This window comes from Cavia porcellus, unplaced genomic scaffold (assembly GCF_034190915.1).
Source record: "Cavia porcellus strain 051 isolate PalLab524CR breed Dunkin Hartley unplaced genomic scaffold, mCavPor4.1 scaffold_11, whole genome shotgun sequence".
NCBI classification, from domain to species: domain Eukaryota; kingdom Metazoa; phylum Chordata; class Mammalia; order Rodentia; family Caviidae; genus Cavia; species Cavia porcellus.
In genome coordinates this window covers 221,514-234,136 of record NW_026947494.1, presented here as the reverse complement: position 1 = coordinate 234,136, position 12,623 = coordinate 221,514, and the positions used below count along the sequence as shown (strand labels likewise).

The 12,623-nt window shown below is 40.8% G+C and overlaps 1 pseudogene; it reads left to right on the top strand.

Annotated features, from left to right (window-relative positions):
• Positions 1–10,869: 10,869 nt before the first annotated feature.
• LOC100735787 (olfactory receptor 8H1-like) lies at positions 10,870–11,873 on the top strand (annotated as a pseudogene).
• The last annotated feature ends 750 nt before the right edge of the window (positions 11,874–12,623 follow it).

The following is a 12,623-nucleotide window of genomic DNA, read 5'->3' as shown; positions in this document are numbered from 1 at the left end:
TGATGGTTCAATGGGTCATGATAATGAATAACTCCTTTTTTCCCTGAATCCCCTTTGGATTCTCACTCCCAAAAGTCTGTGCCAAACCTCAGGCATGTAAGGATTTACCTAATCCCCTGGACTCTCACAAAATAAATCAGCCCACATCAGTAAGCAGAGCCCTTCACCCATCAGAGCCTATATGAGGGAGAACCTGCCCTTTGTCTGCAGAGAGCTGCCACAGCCTTCTTTGTGATGTCTCCCTCCTTTGTCCTCACTAAAATTTTCTTTCTAGTTGTATCTTCTAATGTTCTGTGCTGCTTTAGATTGAGTACAAACTTTTAACTCAATCACCAAGCTTTATGGTGAAGCTTTATGGAAAGCAATCTGGTCAAAATATAGCTATGATAATCCAGACAGCTGACACTGATGGAAGAGCTAAGAGATGCTGTGCATCGTTCTAGCATTCCCTGAGGAGACTTAACTGACCTTGATAGATAACAAAAACTGCCTTTAGTTAATACAGGTTTCATCTTCACTTGATCTTGAACATCCTGCAGAAAAGTATAATTACTACAGATATACAAAACAATGTTATAGTAATATGTTAGTCGTAAAAATCTTAAATCAGTAACACCTTCTTACAATTGGCAGATACACTAACTGTCTAGTGTTAGGGATTAATGGACGGTACAGTGTTTAAATAGCAGAAAACAGGAACTCAAAATCCTTAAACTGCACTTAAAAATATTTTCAACAGAGTTTTCCAAACACAGCTCCCCTATCTTCAATTGACCACCCATCCTGTGCCATAGCAAAACAAAAAAGAGTAATATGTGGGAGCCACTGAAGTTAGAAATTGATCACACACACATGGCCAGGGCATGGCTGTGCGAAGAACAATGAGCACCTGGGGCCAGCCATGTGAAGAACCTGCTGCAGCCCAGAAAACCACCAATCCCCTAGGAAATCCATGCAATGGGTTTCCAAACAGCAGGGTTGAAATTGACATTATACTTCTGAGTATATAAAAAGTAAGCTACAGTGGTTGAGCAGGTTCTTTCCTCCCACCAGGAGAGAACTGGTTTCACCTGATCCCAGGTTTGTGTCTCCTTTACTTTGTCATTCTCTCAAAGTCCTTCACCCCAGGAACTTCAAGAGCCACATGGTCCAAGTCATCCTCCAAAGCTGGAGCTCTTTCCTCAGATTTCCTTCCAATTTGGAGTTTCTGAGCTTACAGTGTTGCAGGTTTCTGCCAGATGCCCTTTGATCCTCACTGAAGAGCCCTACTTCAATAGCCAGCCTGAGTTGTCTGTGGTGCTGTAAATCAATGAGCCAAGATTTTACACAGCTCTTAGAGTAGAGCTCAGTAAATGCACATGGAGGCTGAATCATATCAGTGATGAAACAAAATCAAGCAGAGATGGCTCAAATGACTGTGATCTCCCTGCTGGTCACAGAGCACATATATCCCAACTTAAACCTTGACAATCTCCCTGTTCATCATCTTCTTCCTAATCCATGACAATTTTATAATATTAATGCTCGATGGCACTGAGCAAGTATTTACAACTTTATGTATCATTTTCTCATCTGAGACACAATGAAATACTACAACAATTTCATGGAGATATAACCACAAAAAGTTCAAGTATTTGTATAATTATTATGTATATAACATGCTGCATAGATTTGCAGACTTTTACTATTGCAAGGAAGGATAATTTCTACAACTATTTTATGATTTATGGGTAAGTTTGAAAATGGAATAACAAAGGCAATCTAATTATGGAAATTTATTCCGCAAAATTTTACATGACAATGGGCTAGAAAATGGAAAGCCTAAGGGGGCATTACTCACAATCGATTTCAGAGAAAATTTAAGAAGTGTAAGTTTTGTACCCTGATTCACTTTAATCACCATTTCCCTCCTAACTTCTCCTTTCTTACTTTTTAATGATCAGAATCATCAAAAATATTTCTTTACTATTTCTCTCACTCCATCTATGTTTCTCTCTCTTTCCCTCTGTCACTCTGAGACACAATTTCACTATATATCTTAGGCTGACAAGTCACTGTGTAGACATTGAGACCATCCTCCTACCCCAGATTCCTGACTGCTTGTATTACAGATTTATGTCACCACGTGTAGCTATTGGGCATTTTCCTTTCTTTCCTTCTTTCTTCCCTTCTTTCTTTCTTTCTCTTTCTTTCTTTCTTTCTTTCTTTCTTTCTTTCTTTCTTTCTTTCTTTCTTTCTCTCTTTTTCTTTCTTTCTAACAGGGAAAGCATTTCTGAGGATGTCTACCTGTATAATTCAGGATGGCCTTGAACTCACTATGTCACTTGGGTCACTGTCACTTCAGTTATTCTCCTGTCTCAATTTTCTACATACTGTGATAGCAGAAATGCACCACTATGCCTTATTTTTCATACTTTTATTTTCTTTCATATTTATATTGTTTACATTTTTGTGAATCACATCCAAGAGAAATCATGCATTCAAGGAAATGTGTCCCAGTGAATGGATACTAAGATACATAAGGAGATTTTGGAGACAGAGAATGACTGATTTGGTATGAAATTGAACTAGATCACAGGGAAAACCCACCTCCATGTTATATAAAAGGATGGGTAATTGAAGGACCTCACAGGCACAGAATAAATGGTTGCTCAGTGAACAAGGGAATTGCCTTATCCCATGCCAAGAAGAGAAAAACTACCACCTATTCTGTGTGTCAACTTTGCTGTCAAACAGAGACAGAGCCTGAGAGGCACACCTGAGCTGAGCCAAGCTAGTAAGCATGGAAACAATAGTGTCCAGTATTTCCCTCTGTAGTGAGACAGTACTGGGTCTGGAGTCATCTTAGAAGCCCCCTTTCATCTGCCCAAGGAGAAGAGCAGAAGAAGTATTCTGATATCGCTGGTGCTGAAAGGCATGTGAAGTGATTTTCCCCTTCTTGAGAAGGGGAACAGAATAGGACACAGTGAGACCCTCTAATAGTTGAGTTGGACCCAAAACTATGGTGAATATGACACAAAAATTGAAATCATGAAATTGAGAAAATGTGCAAGTGCCAGCATGCTGACAGCAAATACTATGATGGGAAATTGTTCAAGGAATGACACAGAGAGTGTGAAGCCCAATTGGAGATGAACAATTGAGCCCTGAGAAAAGAATCAGCAGAACCAAAAAGTAACATACAAAAACAAGGCTGCTGTGAACACTTCTGCAGAACAGAGCTCAGTCACAGGAGGATATGTGGAAGTCAGGGAAGTCAGGAACAATTCTGCAGAACAGAGCTCAGTCACAGGAGGATATGTGGAAGTCTCAGGCTGGGAGCAGCACTGCTGAGAACTGTGGAAGGCTGGGTGGGTGTGGCCCACTATCTGTGCGATGCCCCTGATGCCTCTGGCCCTCTATGCTGCTCAGAGGAATCCACAGCATACAGGGCAGCACAAAGACACTGAGTGTCCAAGCATCCAGGGAGCAAGGCTTGGAGTTGAAGCCACTTGGTTCCATGGTCAGGCCCTGCACAGGGAATGGGCAGACACTGAGCTTCTTGTCACTTGTCTTTCCAAGAGCAGTGGAGACTGTGGGCTAGTGTGATCCACCTTATCCCTGCAAACATGACTGAGGACTGAGGTCACCATGGAGAGGCTGAGCCTAGCCTTCAGACAGCCCACAGATGGCTCCTCCCACCAGGGCAGATGTGGAGAAGGAGACAATGTGTTAAAAGATGACATGATTTATCCTGAATTTGCTAGGCCATGACCCTAAAGAGAATTCTTGAGGGAAATCTGATCTCCTGTATCGATGCCCCAACTAGGAGGAAAATTTCCTACGTGTGTGTGTGTGTGTGTGTGTGTGTGTGTGTGTGTGTACTTTTTGTCTTGCTGCTACAAGGTGCTGCCTTGTCTTGCTAGATTGTCTCTCTGCCATGGTGTGTCACATGGGTCCCTAACATACCAACAGATTTATAGTTGCTAATTCTTTAACTGCATTCCCTCTGCCCATGGTATTCTCCCTCTTCGTTTATATTCCCCTGCTTTCCCTGTACCTCTTGAGTATCCACTTACCTCTCTATTATTATGATACTTAAATATTGTCTTTAAGGATTTTGCCATCCTACCCCACTTTATTACTCTCCACTGCTAATCTTGAATTAGCAGGAAAAATGGAGAATTTTTCAAATAAATTATAAATTATGTGTTGTTATATGATTTGTTCTTTGCATATTGATATTACTGAGGATTATTCTGTCTTCATGAAGCAGTGATAAGAATTCAACCTTGCAGAAAATGTCAGTAGAAACAATCTAATCCTAACCCCAGAATTAACCCTTAGAAATATTTCAGTATTTACTTTGTATTTTAATTTGTTATTATTGTTTTTGATAGTATTTTCCCCACACGGTTCTGCCTATTCATCATGGTGGAGGCCAAATGTGGGGAAGAAACTACAAAAAGACACCTTTTCAGATGTCTTCTTGATCCAATCCAGATTCCCTGTGCTTCCTTCCTGAACACACCAAAGACTCCTCAGGCCCCAACCCACATATACTAACATGTAAAACTAATTCATCACTGTCATCTAACCAAACACCTCCTCAAGAGGCAATCTGTATAGGCAGTTTCACAGGCCTTTGTCCAGTGATAGAGACTTTGCATTTCTCTACAGCCTCCCTTATACCCCCTCATTAAAAGGTCTCCTCCTACTTTGTCTCCTTCTTATCTCTCAATTTCTCTGTGCTGCTTAACATTGAGTGACCAAAAAATAGTATGTTTTTAAAACAACATCTCAAATGATTCTATATAACAAAGCAAGTATTTTCCCACAGAGCATTAAAAAACATATGTTAATATCCATGCTGGTTTTGTCTTTCTGCTTATTTTTCTTTTATAAACTAAGAAAATCAAATACACTAAAACAATGAAATGTGTTACATGAATATGTCCTCTGGATGACACCAATGACACACCAGAATGGAAATTGTGCCCAACCCCTGTCAGGCCTGTGGATTTCTGTTCTTCAGCTGTCAACACTCAGCTCCTTAGTGAAGGCTGGGTAACGGTCCAAATCATAATACATGAGGGTGCTGCTGAATAACTGCTAATGCAGCAGGTCACAGCAGCATATGTTTAGTCATAAAATTAGGATAAGACAATGAACACAGTACTGTAATAGTTATGCGAAACTAAAAGTACACTCTAACTTTGTTTTTTTTTCTCACAAAAGGGAAAAGATGAGGGAAATTACTTTTATGTAAACAAAATGCAAAAAGTCTTTTACTGCTTCATGTTCCTATTTAAATGTCAGTCTTTTCTATTTCCTACCTTGTGTATGCACCATGTCCATGACCACATTATACATTTAACTATTGAACCATTTTAGATAAAATTTTATTATTTCATCCTTCATGGTATCAGTGGTAAAGTATGACTCAGGAAACTGCCAAATTCCTAGTAAAAAAATAATCCTAACTAATCATGTGAATGTAAACATTATTCCCAGAAATTTTATACAATTGTTTGTCAATTTAAAAAGTAAATATATGAAGCTCAGGAGTAATATGGAATATCATAAGAGAAAATGAAGTGCTTGTGTTCTAAATGTGGACTTTTAAGGGAAAAGACAAAATTGATTGAATTCCTGAAATTCTGTCTTTGGAACCCAGTGAACAAATTTCCCTTGGGAATCACTCTCCAAGGTGACCAAACTGCTGGATTCTAAACACATATTATATGAGACGCTCTGAAATCATCAGACTCAGAGGAACCAATAGAGGGCTCTGTTTCCATTCTCAATTTCACCTGGGACTCTTCAGAGGAAAGCTTCTGGTGAAGCTTTCATTTGATCAAGAATTGGTCAAAAATTCTAGAGCAATACAGATTTCCTCAGATTGAAAACAGTGAGTGGAGAAAAGTACACAAATTAAGTTACCCTAGATAATGTGTTGCAGTAATTCTCTGATAAAGTAAATGGTCTTCCTATTTTGTGAAAGAGTTTTCAGCATGATGAAAAAGAGAATATAAGGTAAAAAATAGCCTTTATTCCAAGGACATGGAGAGATCTTCATGGCCACTGGCAGCCTTGCTTTCTCTGCCAGAAACGTGAGGCATTAGATATACATACAATTTTTGACCGGGGTGATTCTTAGGGATTCTTCTTGAGTGCAAGGAGCCAATTGGAATTTTTCTTCATGTGCAAACAGGAGTTGGGGAAGAAGCAGGAAGTAGTAGGTATTCCCGCTTTGGCCTTCCACCTAGTTAGACCACTGTGATAATTTCCATTGAGGCAAGACCCTTTCATTTCTGTCTTTGTATTGTTAGGAAAGGGGTGAAGTCCCTTTCTTAGTACTTTCTGCTGAAATGTGGTGTTGTATTGGGGTTTTGTAAGGTGGATGGGATGATGATTGATGCCCATGCAGAAGCTAGTGCAGGGGGTTCAGCCAAGACAGTTTCATCATTGGTGAATGGCCAGATCTTAGACTAGAAAAAACAGAGACAAGGTGCTATGAGGAGGCAGGCCACTATCATATTTAAGGACCCAGGGAAGGTAGAAGGAAAGGTGTCTTTGATTTAAATATGCTGTTCCATCAGGACCAAAGTGAGGTAGAATTCTGGAAAAAAGAAGTGGGGGATTAGGAGGAGTGAAGTTATGAGAGGTGATTATTCCCCCATCTGAAAAAGTAACAGTTAAAAGTGTAGGTAGGTAGGGCTTGACTCTGGCCCAGGAGTTGAGCTGGAAAGAATAAGAGGGGTGGAGAGGGCCATAGCTCTGTCTAAGAGCCTAGGCCTTCACGGATCTCACACTTGACTAAACAGCTGAGGGTAGAGAGAACTCAGACAATGGTTACATAGAACAACATGAAGACAAGACATGACGTGGGAGTCTTTAGAAAAGACTGTTAAGAGTCCTTCTGTAAGGAATTAAGAATCAAATTGTATAACAAAACATGACAGCCTGAGAGCTGTGGCTGTGAGGCCTTGGTGGGCAATAGAAAATGAGATGACCGCACTAGATGGTTAGCTTTAGGGCTAGGAGGGCACCCTAAGCTTGAGTGATGTAGAATCAGGATGGCAGTCCAGCAACTTTGACCACTGTTGGGGTTACCAAGAAGAACAGATAGGGGCCACTCCACCGTGGTTGTAGTCCTTGGGATTATTTCCTGTAACAGGACTTTATTAAGTATATCAGCAGTCTTTCTCATTGTGGAAAAGGTTTGTATTTATCCTGAATCTCCTGGCAGGAGCACAAGAAAAAGGCAGATGTCTGGATCTGAAAGAAATTACTTGTCTTGTTATCATATACAATCCCAATTTTATATTTGAAGGCATGAATATACCATCAGATCAGCAACAACGTGTCTCCCATAAGGCTATGGAGATAAATGGAGCCTCCAATTAATGAACAAGGGCTGGTTAAAGTTACCAGGTGGTCACTTTCTTGTTTATCAATTGAAGTCTTGTCCAGTGTCTCCTCACCCCAAGGGATTTTGTTTAACCAATTTTAGCCTCATTTTGACCAGCTGCCAACCTAGGTAAAAGCATGTTTTTTAAACCTATAACCCAAATAAACTTGATTAAATGATGTGAAAGCATAAAAGAGGAGGAAAAATTGTTGAGCTCACATAAAAAGAAACAGCTGTTTACAGAGAGAGAAGGCAAATGCACAAACAAACAACAGATACATGGCCTGATAACCATCTTATAAAATTAGAGTGCACTCAAATATATTTGTCCAATTTGATCTATAATAAATAGACTAGTGTGAACCTTTTTGTAGATCAATTAATAGAGATCTCTTAAAATAAGATTACCAGAAAAGGAAAATAATTTATGGCTCATCTGAGATAGCTTAGGAAGGAAACAAAAAAGGCAATAAATATTATCTAATCTCTCGGGAATGAGGCCAGTCTGTTCCTGAAGAAGGAGCAGAAACTGAGGCAGAGAAGACTCTGGCCACTGACTGCTCAACCATCCTGCAGGCATGTGTGGGCAATTATCTTATGGTTGGCTATAAAATGGTTGCTCATCACTGTACTATAAGGAAATTCAGGCTGTTGGCATGTCACCGTGTGACCCACAGCAACCTAGCTGTTGCCAGTAACATAGCGAGGGGGCGCAAGATGGCAGCTGGTCATCATGTGACCTGCTGCTGGATAGCTGCTGATGATTGCATGAGGGGATGTAAGGGGGTGACCATTGACCCTAAGACCCATTGCAAGATGGCAATGCCCTGTCATATGGTGCAGGGCTTCAAGATGGTGGCTGTCCTCCATGCGAGCTGCAGCAACATGGCTACTGGCAACTATGTAGCCTGCCAGAAGGCTGGAATTTCTGAGACCATGTGCATGAGCTGGTGGAGAAAATGGCAGCACAGGATAAGGGGACCAAAAACCCTCAGATGGAATAGATGTCTCAGGTGAAGGGAGGTTGAGAAGTTGGAGATTGGGAGGAGATGCTAAGGGAAGGATTAGAGGCCTCTGGGATGAAAAAAGGGGAGAGGACAGTGGAGAGGGCAAAGAAACCTCTGGCTGTGAAGGTTGTGGGGTTTGATATGAGAGTTACAGGGGAGGAGGGGGCTGGAGATTTAGCTCAGCGGCATAAGTGCCTGCCTTGCAAGCAGGCAGTCGTGAGTTCGATCCCTGGTACCGATAAAAAGGAAAAAGAGAGTTACAGGGGAGGAGCTGTAAAGACAGGAGCTGCATCATTTAAAGGGTTCTGGTGGCAGGGAGAGAGCTCCTGGTGGAGCAGAGTGAGCCAAAAGCTTTTGGATCATCATAGAAGACAAAGTGAGACAAGGACAAGTCTTTAAAGTGAGAAAGGCCTAAAGATGCAGAGTTTCTGCCAACTTGCTGCCATTGTGACAAAACCATAAATAAAAGAACAGCTTTTTGGTTTTTATAGCTTTTTAGAGGCCAAGAGCACCAACATAATGAACTAGGCACCCCAGAGGTGTGCTTTACAGGGGACAGGAAGTGATCCCCATGACCGAATTATAAGTGAACTGAGAGAACAATTTTGCCTCAGGATGTAAGAGCTTTAGCTCTCTGCTAAGGAAAGTGGAAACTGTCCTGTGTCACACTTAACAAAAGAGATTGTCACGTATGTTGAATGTGTGACACAGAAAGTCTCAAAACCCATTCTCCTTAGCTAGGTCACCAAAAAGTGTGGGGCAGGTCCCAGGGAACAAAAATATCAGTTTTGCCTCAAGCTGTATGGCCTAAGGAGCGTGAAAACAGGTATCTCTCTGTTCCGGGATGGCAGGTTGGATTTCCTGTCTCAAGCTTGCTAAGGAAGGGAAACAGAAAACCACAGATGGACGGCAGCTCACCTGTGTTCAGTGAGGAACAGCACTGTTGCATATGGATTAGTGGCAGCAAGTAAACAGTCTCAGAAGAAGAAACAGGTGGTGCTTAAGCAGGGAGACTCAAACTGGCACTCACTCTGCCATTCAAGTCACCTGGGCACTTTTATTAAAGAGTGTTTGGCATGATGAAAGAGCGAACATAAATTTAAAAATAGCCTTTATTCCAAGGACGTGGAGAGAACTCCATAGGCACTGGCAGCCTGTCCTTCTCTGCCAGAAACGTGGGGCATGGGATATACATATAATTTTCAACTGGGGTGATGCTTAGGGCAGGTATCGTTGATGTGCAAGCAGCCAATTGGAATTTTCTTTGTGTGCAAACAGGAGCTGGGGAAGAAGCAGGAAGTGGTAGGAATTTCTGCTTTGGCCTTCTGCCTTGTTAGACCAACGCCATAAATTCTACTGAGGCAAGAACCTTTCATTTTGTTTCTTGGGAAATTTTGTGATTTCCAAATTTCTAAACAGAAAACTTTGGAAAACTATTTTTTCAGCAACAGTGCTGCAGGTACCATTTGTGTCCCACTTGAAATATTGATATAATTTGCAAAAAGATCTTGGGAAACCTCTTTTCCAGCAACTTTAATGCACAGTATCTCTTTGAAGACTCAAGATTATATTAGATAATATAAATTGAATTTTATAAATGTGTAAACACATAACATTTGTGTCCTACCATAAGTAGTGATATGGTTTGCAAAACACAGAACAGAGAGTTATTTAAAACAAAGTACTCAATCAATGTGTATACTCTGAAAGTACAACTTTTTGAAAAAAAGTGATTTCAATGCACAAGAGGATTGCACCAATTTGAAGGTCAGTTTTGGTTACAAAATGTGCTCAAATTTGCTTCGATTATAGAATGAAATCCTATTACAACAAAAACAGCAAAATAATATATAAAAATTTATTTTTAATTTGTTATGATATCTTCAGCAATTCAATACACTTTAAGCATATAAATGCCAACAGGGAAATTTCATTAATAACTAAAATATGACTTTGGGTAAAAAAGGACAGTGAATAACATACTAAAAATGGTATTTAACACAAGCCAGTTGTAATTTCCTCATTCAGGGTGTTAAAAACTAGCTCCGTTCAGGAGCACAGTGCTGTAATTCTGTTCTCTGGGATCAAAATATCTCTAGAACAATTGTGAACATGTAAGTTCTTTTTACCACAAGCAATCTCTGAACCCCTTTTCTGAAGAAAAGCATGTATGCAATAGTCCTCATGGCATAAGAGGTTTCTGAGAGTTGAATGTGTTAATTGAAAAAGTTTCAAACAATATTGGTTTCATTCTGAAAAAAACCATGCAATTCTTGACTGTATCAGAAATGAATGTCAATTATATCTATTATTTATATGGGCAGTTTCACTCACCTTCACAATAGTTACATGAATTTTTAGGTGCACTAACTGTGAAGTACACTGGATCAATCAATTAAACTTAAAAGTCTTGAGAGACAGGATAATTTTTAAAATTCAATGCTCAAGAGATAAGTGCAGCAGCATGCCATGGGTGCATGCAACTCATCCAATGAGCCTGGCTTCATCCTCCTGGGGCTGGCAGATTCTGAAAAGACACAGCTGGTCCTCTTCCTGCTCTTTCTCCTCATCTACCTGCTCATGGTGCTGGGTAATGCAGGGATGATACTGATCATTTGCCTGGATCCCCAACTTCATGTCCCCATGTGCTTTTTCCTCACCCATCTGTTATTTCTGTACCTCAGATATTCAAGTGTCATCACCCCTAGAACCTTACAGAACTTACTGACTTCCAGTAGGGGCATCTCAGGCCTGGGCTGCTTCACTCAAATGTTCTTTTTTACCCTCTTGGCTGGCACTGAATGCTTTCTTCTCTCCTCCATGGCCTATGGCTATGCAGCTATCTATAGCCTCCTCTATCCAGTGATCATGTCTACAAGACTATACCAGGCCCTGCTCACTGGCTCCTTTGTAAGTGGCTTTGTGGATTTCACTGTTGCTGCAGTTTGATGAGCAGACTGCATTTCTGCTACTCTAATGTCATCCCTCACTATTTCTGTGACTTGTTACCTGTTTTAGTCCTGCCTTGCAGTGATGCTTCTGAGATTCAACTCATTATATTCATATGTGGTGGATTCAATTTATTTCTGTCCCTTACCACCATATCTGAATTCTATGTGCTCATTCTTTTCACTATCCTAAAATTTAATTCCATTACAGGAAAGAAAAAAGCCTTCTTGAGCTGTTCCTCATATCTCCTGGGAGTCACCATCTTTAACAGCACCAAAGTCTTTACTTACCTAAAGCCAAAAAAGGATTAGGTGGCTTCTGCAGTTTGCATGATTGTGATCCCCATTCTAAATCCTCTCATCTACAGTGTCAGAAACAAAGAGGTGAGAAATGCAGTTGTTATACTTATGCAGAAGAGACAGGGAGGGCTCCAGACAATTATTGTAACAGTGTTGCTATCCATTTACATTCATATCCTTGAAAGGTTATTTTTGCTTATGAGAAATTATTTGGTCCCTTTCTGAAAAGAATCTTCTTTGTTGTCCCCTCAGAGCTGCCCTTTGCTTTACAAGTATGATTTTGGATACTTTGAGGCACTTCTTAAGAACTAACATTGTAACTTGGAGCCTTAAGTTACATCTAACATCTTGTCATGGTTTATGTTTCTGTCCCCCAGGCCTCATGAGTTTGCATTGTTCATATGTGATGGTTCATTGTATAGTGCTTGGATTGATGGTGTCAGTGCTCCACCCACATAGGGGTGGAGCAAGGATGTGATGTAATGGCAGGAAGAAGGTGTGTTTTTCTCTTTGCTGGTTGGAGTTTGCTGTTGCCGGCTGCCATGAACTGCAGCCCAGCCATGCCTGCCTGTCTTGGAGCCGACTGAGTGTGGACTGAAACCTCCAAAAACTGTAAGAAATAAACCTTTCCTTTCCCAACTTTGGGCTTCGGGTATTTTGTCTCAGCAATGAGCATAAAGTAACTAAGACAGGAATTTGGTACCAAGGAGTGGGGTCGCTTGCTGTGACTATACCTGGCCATGTTTTTCAAGAGGCTTTGGAAATGGCTTGTGGGCAGAGTTTGGAAAGGTTTGGACGTCACCTGGATGCATAGAGCTGGAGCAGCTTAGGCTGTTCTGTAGAGGAGATTCTGGTCAGAGCTCAGGAGACCAGAAGGCTGATGATAGAAAGCCTCTTGGTAAAGACCCGGCTTGGGAGGTTTCTGCTGGAAAGGACTGCATTGGTTGTTGGCCTCCACATGATGTATGTTATGGC